Source organism: Macaca thibetana, chromosome 1 (genome assembly GCF_024542745.1).
Source record: "Macaca thibetana thibetana isolate TM-01 chromosome 1, ASM2454274v1, whole genome shotgun sequence".
Classification (NCBI taxonomy): domain Eukaryota; kingdom Metazoa; phylum Chordata; class Mammalia; order Primates; family Cercopithecidae; genus Macaca; species Macaca thibetana.
Window position 1 is genome coordinate 184,536,052 of NC_065578.1, and position 18,263 is coordinate 184,554,314.

Here is an 18,263-nt window from a genome sequence, read left to right on the forward strand (position 1 = left end):
AAATAGGGAAAAAGGTCAGATCACGTACAAAAGGAACCCCATCAGTCTAACAGCAGAGTTCTCAAGATACAGAGTGGCACACTGGATAAGAAAAACAAGACCCAGCCAGGCGCGGTGGCTCACGTCTGTAATCCCAGCACTTTAGGAGGCCAAGGCAGGCAGATTACGAGGTCAGGAGATCGAGATCATCCTGGCTAATACAGTGAAACCCCGTCTCTACTAAAGAATACAAAAAATTAGTCAGGCGTAGTGGCGAGTGCCTATAGTCCCAGCTACTCAGGAGGCTGAGGCAGGAGAATGGCGTGAACCCAGGAGGCAGAGGTTGCAGTGAGCTGAGATTGCGCCACTGCACTCCAGCCTGGGTGACAGAGCAAGACTCTGTCTCAAAAAACAAAACAAAACAAAACAAAACAAACAAAAAGAAAAGACTCATCCATCTGCTGTCTTCAAGAGACCTATCTCACATCTAATGACACTCATAGGCTCAAAGTAAAGAGCTGGAGAAAGATCATGCAAAGGGAACACAAAAAAGAGCAGGGGTTACTATTCTTATATCACAGAAAACAGACTTTAAGCCAAAAACAGTAAAAAAAGACAAGGGCATTACAAAGTGACAAAATATTCAATTCAACAAGACTTAACTGTCCTAAATATATACACACTCAAAATTAGAGCACCCAGATTCATAAAACAAGTACCTTTAAACCTAAGAAAAGACTTAGCCACACAAGTAGTAGTGGGAAACTTCAACATCCCCATGACAACATTAGATCATTGAGGCAAAAACCTAAAAAATTATGGACTTACATTTGACACAGACCAACTGGACCTAACAGACACACACAGAATACTCCATCAACCATATGTTCCAGAACAGGACAAGGATGCCCACTATCACCACTGTTATTCAACACAGTACTGGAAGTCCTAGCTAGTGCAATCAGACAAGAGAAAGAAAGAAAAAGCATTCAACTTGGAAAGGAAGAAGGCTAATTATCCTTGTTTACAGATAATATTATCTTATTTTTGGAAAAACCTAAAGACTCCACCAAAAAACTATTAGGACTGATAAACATTCAGTAAAGTTGCAGGGTGTAAAATGAACATACAAAAATCAGTAGCATTTCTATATGCTAACAGTAAACAATCTGAAAAAGAAATTTTAAAAAGTTATCCCATTTATAAGAACCACAAATAAAATAAAATACATAGGAAGTAACTTAACCAAAGAAGTAAAAGATGTCTACAATGAAACTATAAAACACTGATGAAAGAAATTGAGGAGGATGCCAAAAAAAATGGAAAGATATTCCATGTTAACGGACTCAAAGAATCAATATTTTTAACTTGTACACACTAACTAATTTACAGATTCCAGGCAATGCAATTCCCTATCAACATACCAATAATATTCTTCATGGAAATAGAAAAAACAATCCTAAAATTTATATGGAACCACAGAAGACACAGAATAGCTAAAGCAATCCTGGGGGACGGGGAAAAGAAAGAACAAAACTGAGGAATCCTATTACTTGACTTCAAATTATACTACAGAGCTACAGTAACCAAAATAGCTTGGTACTGGCATAAAAACATACAAATAGACCAACTGCACAGAACAGAGAATCCAGAAACAAATCCATACACCTACAGTGAACTCATTTTCAACAAAGGTGCCAAGAACATTCATTGGCAATGGGGAAAGGATAGGGCTGGGAAAACTAGCTATCCATGTGCAGAAGAATGGAACTAGACCCCTAAGTCTCACCTTATACAAAAATCAAACCAAAATGGATTACAGACTTAAATCGAAGACCTCAAACTATGAAACTACTACAAGAAAACACTTGGAAAACCCTCCAGGGCATTGGTCTGGGAGAAAATCTATTGATTAACACCCCATAAGCACAGGCAATTAAAATAAAAATGGACAAATAGAATCATATCAAGTTAAAAAGCTTTTGCACAGCAAAGGAAACAATCAACAAAGAGAAGACTCACAGAATGGAAGAAAATATTTGCAGCCTACCCATCTGACAAGGGATTAATAACTAGAACATATAAGGAGCTCAAACAACTCTACAGAAAAAAAAAAAATCTAATAATCTGATTTTTTTTAATGGGCAAAAGATCTGAATAGACATTTCTCAAAAGAAAACATATAAATGGTAAAGAGGCATATGAAAAAGTTCTCAACATCACTGTAGGTGTCCATCAACAGATGAATGAATGGATAAAGAAAATATTATACATATACATCATGGAGTACTATTCAGCCATAAAAAGACTGAGATCCTGTCATTTACAACAACATGGATGGAACTGGAGGTCATTATGTTAAGTGAAATAAGCCAGACACAGAAAGATAAACACTTTATGTTCTCATTTATTTGTGGGAGCTAAAAATCAAAACAATTGAACTCATGGAGATAGAGAGTAGAAGGATGGTTACCAGAGGCTGAGAAGGGCAGTTGAGGGGATGAGGGCAGGAGGTGGGGGGGTGGGTAAGGAAATGACAGATAATGGGTATAAAAAGAAAGAATGAGTAAGATCTAGTATTTGATAGCACTACAGGGTGACTATAGTCAGTAATAATTTAATTGTACATTTTAAAATAACTAAAAGAGTATAATTGGATTGCTTGTACAAAGGATAAATGCTTGAGGGGATGGATACCCCATTTACCATGATGTGATTATTACTCACTGTATGCCTCCATCTAAATAGCTCATGTACTGCCTAAATGTATACACCTACTATATACCTCCAAAAATTAAAAATTAAAAGAATCAATGAAACCAAAAGTTGGTTCTTTGAAAGGTTATATGAGATTGACAGACCACCAGATAGATAAACTTAGAAGAAATGAGATCCAAATAAGCACAACCAGAATTGACAAAAGTGACATTACAACCAATTCCACAGAAATACAAAAGATCCTCAAAGACTATTATGAACACCTGTACACACACAAACTAAAAAATCTAGAGAAAATGGAATTCCTGGAAATTCCTGGAAAATCACAACCCCCCCAAGACTGAATTAGAAAGAAACAGAAACCCTAAACACACCAATATCAAATTCTAAAACTGAATAATAAAAAACCTACCAACCTAAAAAGGCCCTAGACCAGATGGATTCACAAATTTTACCAGACATACAAAGAAAAACTGGTAACAGTCTTCCCGAAACTACTCCAAAAAAATCAAGGAGGGGGGACTCCTCCCTAACTCATTCTATGAAGCCAGCATCACCTTGATACCAAAACCGGGCAAAAACACAACAAAACAAGTAAACTACAGGCCAATATCCCTGATGAACATAGACGTAAAAATCTTCAACACACTACTAGCAGTACACCAAAAAGTTAATTCGCCATGATTAAGCAGGCTTCATTCTTGTGATGCAAGGTTGGTTCCACATATGCAAATCAATAAATGTGATTCACCACATAAACAGAATTAAAAATAAAAACCCTATGATCATCTCAATAGATACAGAATAAGCTTTTGATAAAATCCAACATCCCTTATGATAAAAACCCTCAAAAAAACTAGGCATCAAAGGAACATACCTAAGAGCCATCTATGGCAAACCCACAGCCAATCATACTGAACAGACAAAAGCTAAAAGTGTTCCCCTTGACAGGTGGAACAAGACAAGGATACCCACTCTCACTTAACATAGTACTGGAAGTCCTTGTCAGAACAATCGCACAGGAGAAAGAAATAAAAGGCATCCAAATAGGAAAAAAAGAAGTCCAACTAGCTCTCTTCACTGACCATGTGATTCTATACCTAGAAAACCCTAAAGACTGCAAAAGGGATCCTACAACTGATAAATGACTTCAGTAAAGTTTCAAGATACAAAGTCAATATACAAAAATCATAACATTTCCATACACCAATAACGTTCAAGATGAGAGCCAAATCAAGAACACAATTCCATTTTCGATAGAATCAACAACAACAAAATACCTAGGAATACACAGAAACAAACAAATACCAAGGAGGTGAAAGATCTCTACAAAAACTACGAAACACTGCTGAAAGAAATCACCTGACGCAAACAAATGGGTAAGCATTCCATGCTGCTGGTTTGAAAGAATCCAAAAAATTAAGAAGGAGGGACTCCTCCCTAAACTCATTCTATGAAGTCAGCATCACCTTGATACCAAAACCTGGCGAAAACACAACAAAACAACTAAACTACAGGCCAAATAGCCTGTGGTAAATAAATGACATGGCCAAATTAAAATAGCCACATTGCTCAAAGCAATCTGCAGATTCAACACTATTTCTATAAAGCTACAAACATCATTTTTCACAGAACCAGAAAAAAACTATTCTAAAATTCACATGGAACAACAACAAAAATCCAAAACCACAAAGCAATCCTAAGCAAAAAGAACAAAGTGTGATGCATCACACACCTGAGTTCAAACTATACCATAACGCTACCGTAGGTAACCAAAACAGCACGGTACTAGTACAAAACAGACATATAGACCAATGGAACATAATGGAGAACCCATAAATAAAACCAACAGCTACAGCCATCTGATCCTGTATAAAGCTGACAAAAATGAGCAATTGGAAAAGTCTTCCTATTTAATAAATAGTGCTGGGATAGCTGGCTAGCCATATGCAGAACAATGAAATTGTACCCCTACCTTTCACCATATACAAAAATTAACAAGATGGATTTAAAGATTTAAATGTAAAACCTAAAATTATAAGAATCCTAGAAAAAAAATCTAGGAAACGCCATTCTGGACATGTGCCTTGTGAAATAACTTAACGACTAAGTCCTCAAAAGCAAATGTAACAAAAACAAAAATTGACAACTGGGACCTAATTAAACTAAGAGCTCTTCCACAAGAAAACAATCAACAGGGTCAACAGATAACCTATAGAATGGGAGAAAATACTGACTGACTACGCATCTGACAAAGGTCTAATATTCAAAATTTATAAGGAATGTAAACAATTGAACAAGCAAAAAAAAAAAAAGGGGCAAAAGATACAAACAGACACTTCCTAAAAGAAGACATACAAGTGGCCAACAAACATATGAAAAAAATGTTCAACATCACTAATCATTAGAGAAATGCAAATCAAAACCACAATCAGATACCATCTTACACCAGTGAGAACAGGTATTATTAAAAAGTCAAGAAATAACAGATGTTGGAGGCTATGGAGAAAAGGGAAGGCTTATACACTGTTGGTGGGGATGTTAATAGTTCAGCCACTATGGAAAGCAGTTTGGAAATTTCTCATATAAGTTAAAATAGAACTACCATTTGACACAGCAACCCCATTACTGGGTAAAACATTCAAAAGAAAATAAATTGTTCTTACCAAAAGACACATGCACTCATATGTTCATCACAGCACTATTCACAATAGCAAAGACATACAGAATCAAGCTAGGTACCCATCAATGGTGGACTAGATAAAGAAAATGTGGTCCATGTACACCACGGAATATTATGCAGCCATAAAAAAAGAAGGAAATCATGTCCTTTGCAGCAACATGGATGCAGCTAGAGGCCATTATCCTAAGCAAATTAACATAGGAACAAAAAAGCAAATACTGCCATGTTCTCACTTATAAGTGGGAGCTAATCAATGGGTACTCGTGGACATAAAGATGGCAATGATACTGGGCACTACTAGAAGGAGGAGTGAGGGAAAGGGGGAAGGGTTGAAAAACTAACTACTGGGTACTATGCTCACTACCAAGGTGATGGGATCAATCATACCCCAAATCTCAGCATCACACAATATACCCCAGGAACAAATCTACTACACATATACCCCACGAATCTAAAATAAAAACTGAAATTAAAAAAGAAAAAATCACACACACATTGGAAAAAAATAAAAAGAAAAAAGGAAATGTGACAAAATGTTAAAAACTGGTGAGCTGGCCAGGCACAGTGGCTCATGCCTGTAATCTCAGCATTTTAGGAGGCCAAGACAGGCACATCACCTGAGGTCAGGAGCTCAAGACCAGCCTGGCCAACAAGGGGAAACCCCATCTCTACTAAAAACACAAAAATCAGCCAGGCATGGTGGCATATGCCTGTAGTTTCAGCTACGAGGGAGGCTGAGGCAGGATAATCACTTGAACCTGGGAGGCACAAGTAGATATGCACCACTGCACTCCAGCCTAGGCAACAGAGTGAGACTTTGTCTCACAACAAACAAACAAACAAACAAAAACTGGTAAATTTAGGTAGAAGGTATATAGGAGTTCTCTTATTATTTTGAATAACTTTATATGTCAACTTGACTGAACCACATGGTGCCCAGACATCTGGTCAAACACTATTCTGGGTGTGTCTGTGAAGGTATTTCTGGATTAGATAAAAATTTGAATCAGTAGATTGAGTAAGGCAGATTGCCCACCCAATGTGGCAGAACTCATCTGTTGAGAGTATGAATAGAACAAAAAGGCTGAACGAGTGCTTTAACTGAACACTGGTGTTTTCCTCCCTTTGGACTCAAGACTGAAACATCAAAACTCTTCTCAGGTCTAGAACCTACTGGCTTCTGGACTAGAACTTATACCACTGGCTCTCCTGCTTCTCAGGCCTTCACACTCAGTCAGGAATTACATATTAACTATTTTGGGTCTCCAGCGTACCAATGGCATATCTTGGGACTTCTCAGCCTCCAGGATCATGTGAGCCAATTCCTTATAGTATATATAAGAAAGTATGTAGTATGTGTAATTAATTATGTAGTATGTGTAATAAATAAGGATTATGTATATAAAATAAAATATATATACACATCCTATTCATTCTGTTTCTCTGGAGAACCCTAACACACTATTATTTTAACTTTATTATTAGTTTGAAATTATTTAAAAATAAAAAGGGAGGGAAACTGTAAATTCTCCCAAGTTATACAGAAGCTCCTCAACTTAAAAACCTTCCACCTGCAGGCTGGGCACGGTGGCTCACGCCTGTAATCCCAGCACTTTGGGAGGCCAAGACGGGCGGATCACGAGGTCAGGAGATCAAGACCGTACTGGCTAACATGGTGAAACCCCGTCTCTACTAAAAATACAAAAAATTAGCCAGGCATGGTGGCAGGTGCCTGTAGTCCCAGCTACTCGGGAGGCTGAGGCAGGAGAATGGCATGAACCCGGGAGGTGGAGGTTGCAGTGAGCCAAGATTGCACCACTGCACTCCAGCCTGGGCAACAGAGCGAGACTCCGTCTAAAAAAAAAAAAAAAACAAACAAACCTTCAACCTGCAAATTTTCATAGAAACCAACAAAGCTGCACACCCAATAAACAGCACAACTCTAATGCAGGTACTGTTAAAACTGAAGTGTTTTATGGTCTTTTCCTCCTGTTTAAAGCATTTGCTACATAAGTATCTCTAACTCCACTCCATAATAAAACGGAGACGCCTGGTCCCCAACATTTTTGTTTGATAGTATTATGGTGAACGTTATGCTACAACATAAATTTTAAAAGAAAAAGTACAATTGTTACCACCAACAGATGGCGTTAGTGATCACTTGTTTAGCGTCAATCTGGACTTGAGACAAAATAAGCTGAAGAACAGCTTTTTGGACCTAAGCTCATATATCCATAAATATTTTTGCCTCGTGCTAATAATACAGATGAATATTATTTAGGAGATGGAAGATATCTTAGAGATCTCAACTTAGGGTGCATTTCAAACCCCAGGTCTTTTAATGCTTGCCTCGTCTCAGGGCCCACGTCCCAACCCTGAATACCATAGAGAATTATGGCTGTAGGAATTCATTGTAAAGTGATGAGAAAGTGTTGTATCTTTCAAATGTGTAAGAATGAAAGAATATGAAGGCAGAAAAAAAAAGGACAAATTTGCTAACCCACTGCTTTGTTCCAATCCTGATTTTACAAAAGACAACACCAATCCAATGCCAAGGTCATGTGATCTTGCCAAGGCCACATAACCAATTAATGGCACAGGTAGATCTTAAATTCAAGTCTTCCGTTTGCTAATCCTTGGCACTTTCCGTCAGCCCTTCTTGAATGTTTAAATGCTATGGAAATGTGTGAGTGGCCGGGTGTAAAATAACTGGTTTCTCTCCTTCTTCATTTCTGATAAAAGTTTTTTAGTTGAGTAAGATGACAAAGGAAACAGTATGTACAAAGGGAACAGTGAAATCCCTTCTCATATTCAGTGGACTGCCAGTAGTTCAAGTACAGTACAGAGGGCAAATGCAAACGGAGGTGGGAAGCATCAGGAAGTGAGTCTGAAGAAATAAAGGGCAATGTTTGTGACAATAATAGGAAAGCCTGGACTGTACACAATGAAAAGGTAGAGTCCATATTAATGGACTATTAAATTATATCTTACAAATTCCATTCAGATGGATATACACAGAAACAGAAAGAGAGACAGAAAAAGAGAGAGACCATACTGAATTCAGAAGTCTCAACAAATGGATACCTAAGCAATGACTTCAACTACAATAGACCCTTGGTATAAGTTTATGAAGTATTTTTTCCAAGACAACTTGAAAGATTTCCAAATTGGAGAATACTACTATGGCATATAAAACATTAAAGTATAATTATTTTTTAACTCCTACAGACCTTTAATAATTCTAAGAAGATTTAAATAATATATACTTATTCACATTACTATGTAAACTGTAAAGGTGACTCATATGAATCATGAATTAAAGCCATCACGAAATGTTACATTTTATTCTTTAATTTACTCTAAATTCTTCCTTCTACAGCTATTGCTTTTTGCTTCTCTTTGATCACCAGCAGTAGGAGTTGGCTCCAGCTGTAGAAAGATAGTGCTGGCAACAAAAGTTACTATGGCCAGGCCACATGGCTCACACCTGTATATCTCAGCACTTTGGGAGAGGGAAGTGGGAGCGCCACTTGAGCCCAGGAGTTCAAGACCAGCCTAGGCAACAAAGCGAGACCTCCATCTCTACAAAAAAAAAGAAAAAATTAAAAATTAGCTGGGCATGGTGGTTCATGCCTATAGTCCTATAGTCCCAGTTACTTGGAAGGCTGGGGTGAGAGAACTGCTTCAGCTTGGGAGGTCAAGGCTGCAGTGGGCCAAGACTGCACCACTGCACGCCAGCCTGGGCAACAGAGTGAGACCCTGTCTCAAAAACAAAAAAAACAAAAATTACTACACAAATAGTACAGATTAGCAAATCACATTGAGATTTACCCACTCGGTAGTAGACTAGGACCAATCTGGGCTCAGCAAATTACAAACTATCATATGCCATGCATCCTCCCTGTCATTCATGGAATACTGAGAACCCACAATTATAAGTGTTAATTTGTGAAAGCCAGGAATCTATTCTATCAGCAACTGACTACGAAAAAAAAAGTTTTTTGCTCTAATAGTAAAGATCCCTCTGGTCTTTTAAAAGTAACAATACCTATAACAACATAAATATTTGCATAGTGACTTGTAGCTTACCCACACAGTTTAATTTCACCAGAAGGATTTCAAGAAATGTTCTAGTAAATTTATGACCTAGTTTTTCAGCACAACATTTTTATTAAGAACTGAGAGTACCAGGTCTCTGAACATACACTTACTCCTTCCTGCATAAGTTCCAGAAGCCACCCAATGACCAGAAGAAGGGAATTTCCTGTATAAGTATTGAGGTGTTACAGAGATTCAAACACTGCTCGTCATTTATTCTAACACCCCTCCAAGATAAATATTATTTATCAATAATGTAATCAATTTAAGAAACTGATAATCAGTTTAGAAAAGGAGGCGTAGAGAGGTTCAGAAGGTTATGCAATAGTGTTCTCTCTCAAGAAGAGCAAATAAAGCTTTCCAATAAACCTTCCTTCCATCTTCCTCCCCAATCCGAAAAAAGGTGTCCCTATTTGTTTCATTTGCTAGAATTTCTTCATATTTACTTCTGTCTGCCAAGGAAGAGATGTCAGGAATATCTTCACAGAGAATCTGATATCTGAGATGAGTCTTAACAAGTAGAAAATGGGCATATGGAAGGGAAATTTATGGTAAGGGCAATCCTGGCACAAGGAAATGCTATTTGCAAAGCCACAAGAATGGAAGAAATTGCCACAACGGAGGAATGTTGGTTCTTTGTAGAAAAAAGCACAACGGGTTGGGGAGGTGGAGTGCATGGGGGGTGTGTGTGTGTGTGTGTGAACATGGAAGATAAACTACAAAGATAGACTCTAGCCAGCTCATGAAGCACTTACGACAGCATGGAAAGAAATGCACTTTAATGTAAATCAAGATTTCCTAACTAAGAGACATGCATAATACTTTAGGGCCATACATTGCCCAATTCCCCCGAAGTATGAAAACTGTGTACATGAACACACACAAAAATAAACTCATTTTCCTGGGTCCACAGCTATTAGTGATTTTCAAAGGGACTCAGGAATAAAAAGCAGTTAAGAACCATTGCTCTGGGCGACTGGGAGTCCCTGCATAATTATAGACAGAGAAGTGTACCACAATACTTTTATTTTAGAAAGGTAACTTAGGTAACATTTGTGGACATTGATGAATTTGAGAACCTTAAATGCAGAAGGAGCAATAAGGAGGTTTATTATCCTACTGCAGCCAAGAAATTATAAATACGAACATTAAAAAACCTAATTCCAGAGACTTTTCAAAGTAAAAGGGCCTGAATTCATCAACCAGCTGCATGCAGACTGTGAGAGAGAAAAAAGCTAAGGTTGCCTTATTCTACTTCTTAAAGTTCACGCCATTCACTTATTACATACCATCATCAGTAAAAGCCATTACACACAGCACAGTAGCTGCAAGTGAAAGGGTGCCACTCTCTTTTATTTGCAATAAGCCACCACTGGAAAATTAAGCAGAAAATGTCAAATATCCCAAAGAGGAAACACTGGTGGCCTAGAACAGCGTTTGGCAAACTGGCCCACAAGCTAAATCCAGCCCCATTTTTGTAAACAAAATTTTAACAGAACACAGCCACTCATCCATTTATGTGTTGTCTATGGCTGCTTTCAAACTACAAAGGCAGAACTGAACAGCTGCAACAGAGACTTGCATGGCCTGCAAAGCATAGATTATTTACTCTTCGGGCCTTTAGAGGTTTGCCAACCTCTCACCTAGAACAAAAATGGATAGATTCTACTTCAGAAAGTACTGTTTTGTTTGTTTATTTATTTATTTATTTATTTATTTATTTATTTATTTTTGAGACGGAGTCTCACTCTGTCACCAAGGCTGGTGTACAGTGGCGTGATACTGGCTCACTGCAACCTCAACCTCCCAGGCTCAAGAGATTCTCCTGCCTCAGCCCTCCACGTAGCTGGGACTACAGGTGTGTGCCACCATGCTCGGCTAATTTGTGTGTGTGTGTGTGTGTGTGTGGTGTTGTTGTTGTTGTTTTTGTAGGGATGGGGTTTTGCCACACTGCCCAGCCTGGTCTTGAACTCCCGAGCTCAGGCAATCCGCTTGCCTCAGCCTTCCAAAGTGCTGGAATTGCAGGCGTGAGCCACTGCACCCAGCCAGAAAGCATTGCTTTAGTGCAATAGATGTAAGTAATATGCAAAGTAAGGTACTCTCTACCTCTGTGCATGGATCAAATCCAGTCATATAGCCATCAGTCTTCTGGAGCAGCTGTAGATAACTGCAAGAGCAGCAAGCTACCTCTAAGATCCTCATCAAAATGAACTTACAAAATCCCAAGTATTACTCCGTTTAGAAAAATACCACTCCTCAAACACAACATATTAGGGGCCAACGTTTCAAACCAATCCAAATCATTGTCCTTCCCCCTATTCTTCCATTCATATCTACTTTCTCTCTCCTCAAGGTTCTCTTTTAAAATGGAAAAAGAAGAAAATACTAAAGATCCAAGGGTTATCGGTAAAACTGCTAAAGTTAGATCTAAGAACCAGGATCTTGGCCTATTTATGGAACACTGGAAAAAAAGCTGGCTAGGTAGGCATTCAAAATTAATAAATCTTAAATCTAAATTTCAGATTTTGAATAGCCACCAATTATTTTTTAAAAAACTAATTTTTAGTCTATCAATTAAAATTAAGCTCTACTGGTGGCCTCTATCAGACTAGGTTGGGGAATGAGGTGTACAAGTGGTAATATTTCAACATTTTTTTTCAAAGGATATGAAAACAAGTACTGCAACACATCCAAATAGAACTCCAGGTGGCTACGCAAAAATAATTATTTCATGAATCAAAGAGTCTCATGAACACATCATCCACACATCCCCAAAGGCCTAATACACAATTTTCTTAAAAGGTTTTTGTTTAGCAACTTGTTTTGGCAGTAACATATTCAACACATGAACATGTAATAACACATGATTAAATAATAAACAACTAAAATTGACTTTAGATACTCCAAATCAGGGTTTCTCAACCTTGGCACTGCTAACATCTGGAACTAGATAATTCTTTGTTGAGGAGGACTTTGCTGTGCATTGCAGGCTGTGTGGAAGTATCTCTGGCCTCTACCCAGTGGATTCCAGTAACAGTTGTGAAATCAAATGTCTCCAAGACAACAGTCTCCAGCTGAAAACCACTACTCCAAAGGAATTTTATTTCTTAATGATTTCTAAAAACAAAATTTCTTTCAACTTTTTCTGCTTTGTATATATTAAAGTATATGAAAAATGAAGTAATGATGCATGTGATAGTTAATACTGTCAACTTGATTGAAGGATTCAAAGTATTGATTCTGGGTGTGTCTGTGAGCGTGTTGCCAAAAGAGATTAACATTTGAGACAGTGGGCTGGGAAAAGCAGACCCACCCTTAATCCAGGTGGGCACAATCTAGTCGGCTGCCAGTGTGGCTGGAACATAAGCAGGCAGAAAAATGTGAAGAAGAGACTGGCCTAGCCTCCTAGCCTACACCTTTCTCCCATGCTGGAGGCTTCCCACCCTCAAACATCAGACTCCAAGTTCTTCAGTTTTGGAACTCAAACTGGCTCTCCTTGCTCCTCAGCCTGCAGACAGCCTATTGTGGGACCTGGTGATCCTGTGAGTTAATACTTAATAAACTCCTCTTAATATATATATATCTCTATTCCATTAGTTCAGTCCCTCTAGAGAACCCTAATGCATGTTATATAAAGTTTGTAATCAATCTTTTATCATTTTCTATCTGTAGTAAATCTTTATTGCACATATATATATATATATTATTTTTTTTTTTTTTTAAGATAAAGTTTTTGCTCTGTTGCCCTGGCTGGAGTGCAATGGCGTGATCTCGGCTCACTGCAACCTCTGCTTCCTGGGATCAAGTGATTCTCCTGCCTCAGTCTCCCGAGTAGCTGGAATTACAGGCACCAGCTAATTTTTGTATTTTCAGTAAAGACAAGGATTCACCATGTTGGCCACACTGGTCTCAAACTCTGGACCTCCGGTGATCCACCCACCTTGGCCTCCCAAAGTGCTAGGATTATTAGGCTTGAGCCACTGCACTCAGCCTGCATGAATTTAAAAATTTTTAAAAACAGATTTGGTCCAAAAACAAAAGCTAAATTTTAGTCTATCAATTAAGTGATAGACTAAATGGGTTGTTGGTGGTGTGTACCTGTAAGCAAGAGGACAGCTTGAGCCCAGGAGTTCAACACTAGCCTAGGCAACATAGCAAGACTCCATCCCTATCAATGTAAAACAAACAAACAAACAAACAAAAAACCTTTATTTATATATATAGGTTACATGTAATAAATTATATAGTTCAAACTATATATACAGTATACACCTATGAAAAATCAAGATAGGGAACATACTTAGTCACCACCAAAGTGCCTACCTTCTTTTTTTTTTTTTTTGAGATGGAGTCTTGCTCTGTCACCCAGGCTGGAATGCAGTGGTGCCATCTCGGCTCACTACAACCTCCGCCTCCTGTTCAAGCGATTCTCCTGCCTCAGCCTCCTGAGTAGCTGGGATTACAGGTGTCTGCCACCACAACTGGCTGATTTTTGTATTTTTAGTAGAGATGGGGTTTCACTATGTTGACCAGGCTGGTCTTGAACTCCCGACCTCAGGTGATCCACCTGCCTCAGCCTCCCAAACTGCTGGGATTACAGGTGTGAGTCACCGTGCCCAGCCAGTGCCTGCCTTCTTTTGCTCTGCATAATTATTTTGAGATTCATCCCTGTTGTTGTGACTATCAATAAATAGTTCATTCATTTATATTGCTAAATAGTATAGTTACATCACAATTTGTTTATCCATTTTTTCCAGTTTGTGACTATCATAAATAAAGCTGCTGTGAACGTTAGTGCACGAGTCTTTTCAGTAAATACCTAGGAGTGGAACTGCTGGTAGGTGTACGTTAAGGTTTTTTTGTTTGTTTGTTTGTTTGTTTGTTTTTTGAGATAGAGTCTTACTCTGTCGCCCAGGCTGGAGTGTAGTGGCGCAATCTTGGCTCACCACAACCTCCGCCTCCCGGGTTCAAGGGATTATCCTGCCTCAGCCTCCCGAGTAGCTGGGATTACAGGCATATGCCATGATGCCTGGCTAATTTTTATATTTTCAGCAGAGACAGGGTTTCACCATGTTGGCCAGGCTGGTCTCGAACTCCTGACCTCAGGTGATCCACCTGCCTCAGCCTCCCAAAGTGCTGGGATTACAGGCGTGAGACATGGTGCCCGGCCTGTATGTTAACATTTTAAGAAACAACCAAACTGTCTCCTAAAGTAGTTGAACTGTTTTACAGTCCTAACAGCAAAGTATAGAGTTCTAGTCTTTCACATCTTTGCTAACACTTGGTATGGTCAGTCTTTCAGGTAGGCAGTGCTAGTTCACTGATTTTAGTTCCCATTTCTTTAGTGACTATTAACATGATAATTAATATAATACAGGCTCTCCGTGGATCGTGCGGGGCCTGAGCCTCTCTGCTGGCGCAGGTTCTGCTCACACCAGCTCGCTCCTGCTGCCATGCCCACCACCATTGAGCGGGAGTTAAAGGAGTTGGATGCTCAGCATCGCTGGCAGCCGCTGTACTTGATGATCACAGTTGTGTTAAACTGCAAAATGCTGAGAATGATCATATTAATGCCAGCTTAGTTGACACAGAAGAAGCACAAAGAAGTTACATCTTAACACAGGGTCCACTTCCTAACACATGCTGCCATTTCTGGCTTATGGTTTGGCAGCAGAAGACCAAAGCAGTTGTCATGCTGAACCACATTGTGAAAAAAGAATCAGTTAAACATGCACAGTACTGGCCAACAGATGACCAAGAGATGCTGTAAAGAAACAGGATTCAATGTGAAGCTCTTGTCAGAAGATATGAAGTCGTATTATACAGTACATCTACTACAATTAGAAAATATCAACAGTGGTGAAACCAGAACAATATCTCACTTTCATTATACTACCTGGCCAGATTTTGGAGTCCCTAAATCACCAGCTTCGTTTCTCAATTTCTTGTTTAAAGTGAGAAAATCTGGCTCATTGAACCCTGACCACGGGCCTGCAGTGATCCACTGTAGTGCAGGCATTGGGCACTCCGGCATCTTCTCTCTGGTAGACACTTGTCTTGTTTTGATGGAAAAAGGAGACGATATTAACATTAAACAAGTGTTATTGAACATGAGAAAATACCGAATGGGTCTTATCTCAGACCCCAGATCAACTGAGATTCTCATACATGGCTATAATATAAGGAGCAAATGTATAAAGGGAGATTCTAGTATACAGAAATGATGGAAAGAACTTTCTAAGGAAGACTTATCTCGTAGCTTTTGGTCATTCACCAAACAAAATAATGACTGAAAAATACAATGGGAACAGAATAGGTCTAGAAGAATAAAAACTGACAGGTGACTGATGTACAGGCCTTTCTTCTAACATGCAAGATACAATGGAGGAGAACAATGAGAGCGCTCTACGGAAATGTATTCGAGAGGAAAGAAAGGCCACCACAGCTCAGAAGGTGCAGCAGATGAAACAGAGGCTAAATGAGAATGAACGAAAAAGAAAAAGGCCAAGATTGACAGACACCTAATATTTATGACTTGAGAATATTCTGCAGCTATAAATTTTGAACCACTGATGTGCAAAGCAAGACCTGAAGCCCACTCTGGAAACTAAAGTGAGGCTTGCTAACCCTCTAGATTGCCTCACAGTTGTTTGTTTACAAAGTAAACTTTACATCCAGGGGATGAAGAGCACCCACCAGCATAAGACTTTGCAGAACCTTTAATGTGATGTGTTGTGAAGTGTTTATAATATGTGTATGAAACGCAGAAAGATATACAAGAAACAAATTAGGAAAGATTACTTTGTATTGTACTGCCATTCCTACTGTATTTTTATACTTTTTGGCGCATTAAATACTATTGTTAAATAAAAATATATATATATATAAAGACTAAACATCTTTTCATATACTTAGCATATCTTCTGTGGTGAGGTATCTATCAAATATTTTGCAGATTTTAAAAAATTGGATTGTTGGTGTTTAGTTGAGAGTTCATTAGTATATATTCTATATACAAGGTCTTAATCACACATTTGATTTGCAAGTATTTTCTCCTATCCTGCAGCCTGTCTTTTCATTCTCTTAAGAATTCTTTTTTCAGCTGGGCATGGTGGCTCACACCTGTAATCCCAGCACTTTGGGAGTCTGAGGTGGGTGGATCACCTGAGGTCAGGAGTTTGAGACCAGCCTGGCCAACATAGTGAAACCCCATCTCTACTAAAAATACAAAAATTAGCCAGGTGTGGTGGGTGGCACATGCCTGTAGTCCCAGCTACTTGGGAAGCTGAGGCAGAATTGCTTGAACCCAGGAAGTGAAAGTTGCAGTGAACCAAGATCACACCACTGCAGTCCAGCCTGGGTGACAGAAAGAATCTCAAACAAAACAAAACAAAACAAAAGAATCCTCCTTGGAAGAGCACATTTTCAATTTGATTAAAAAAAATCATTTTATCAATGTGCTATTTTATGGATCATGCTTTTGGTGTTATAACTAAAAATTCTGCCTGACTCAAAATAAAGATTTTGTCCTAATTTTGCCAAAAGTTTGTAATCTTAGGCTTTACCATTTAGGTCTTTGATTCATTTTGAGTTCATTTTCACAAACAGTGCAAGATACAGACTGAAGTTCATTTGTTTGCATTTGGATATCCAATTGTGCCAGCATTATTTGTTGAATAGACTATCCTTTCTCTGCTGAACTGCCTTTGCACCTTGTCAAAATTCAGTTGTCCATTTATGTACTGGCTTACTGCTGGATTCTGCTCTGTTCCATAGATCTATTTTGCCATTCTTATACAAATACAACATTGTTTTGACCACTATAGATTTATAATAAATTGTGATGTTAGATAGCATTAGACCTCCAACTTTGTTCTTCTTTTTTCAAAGCTGTTTTGGCTATTCTACGTCCTTTACGTTTCCACATGAATTTCAGAATCAGCTTGTCAATTTCTATCCCCCTGCCCCAAAAAAAGCCTGCTAGCATTTTCATTGGAATCGCATTGATCAATTTAGGGATAATTGTCATCTTAGCAACAATGAGTCTTCTCACCCATAAACAAAGAATATCTCCCCACTTATCTAAGTCTTCTTCACTTTCTTTCTACAATGCTGTGTAGTTTACAGTATTTCATATCTGATACTATTATCAATGGTACTGCTTTTTATCACATTTCAATTTCTAACTGCTCATTGCTAAATAAATACAATTGATATTTATAGACTGACTCTGTAATCCACAACTTTATTAAATTCACTTAGTCCCAAAAATTTTGCAGCAAGTTCCATCAGATTTTCTACAAACAATCATGTCGTCTACAAAGAAGATACTTTACTTCCTCCTTTCCAATCTGGATGCCTTTTCTTTTCTTTTTTTTTTGAGATGGAGTCTCACTTTCTCGCCCCGGCTGGAGTACAGTGGTGCGCCCTCCCAGTTTCAACTGATCCTCCTGCCTCAGCCTCCTGAATACCTGGGATTACAGGCACCCGCCACCAAGCTGGGTTAATTTTTTTGTATTTTTAGTAGAGACGGGGTTTCACCATGTTGGCCAGGACGGTCTCGAACTCCTGAACTCAAGTGATCCACCCCTGCTCTCCAGCCTCTCTAAGTGTTGGCATTACAGGCGTGAGCCAGCACACCCAGTCTATTTATTTTTCTTGACTGTATTGGCTGCAATGCAACTCCAGCACACTGTGAAACAGAAGTGGTGAGAGTAGCCATCTGTTTTGTTGCTGGTCTTAGGGAAAAATCATTCAGTCTTTCACCATTAAATATGATGCCACC

At 38.7% G+C, this 18,263-nt stretch overlaps 1 protein-coding gene and 1 pseudogene across 6 annotated transcripts in view; one reads left to right on the forward strand and one right to left on the reverse strand.

Moving 5' to 3' along the window:
* RALGPS2 (Ral GEF with PH domain and SH3 binding motif 2) overlaps positions 1-18,263 on the reverse strand; it is a 242,347-nt gene that overhangs the window by 147,935 nt on the left and 76,149 nt on the right. The window lies entirely within an intron of this gene.
* On the forward strand, positions 14,932-16,341 carry LOC126950271 (tyrosine-protein phosphatase non-receptor type 2-like; annotated as a pseudogene).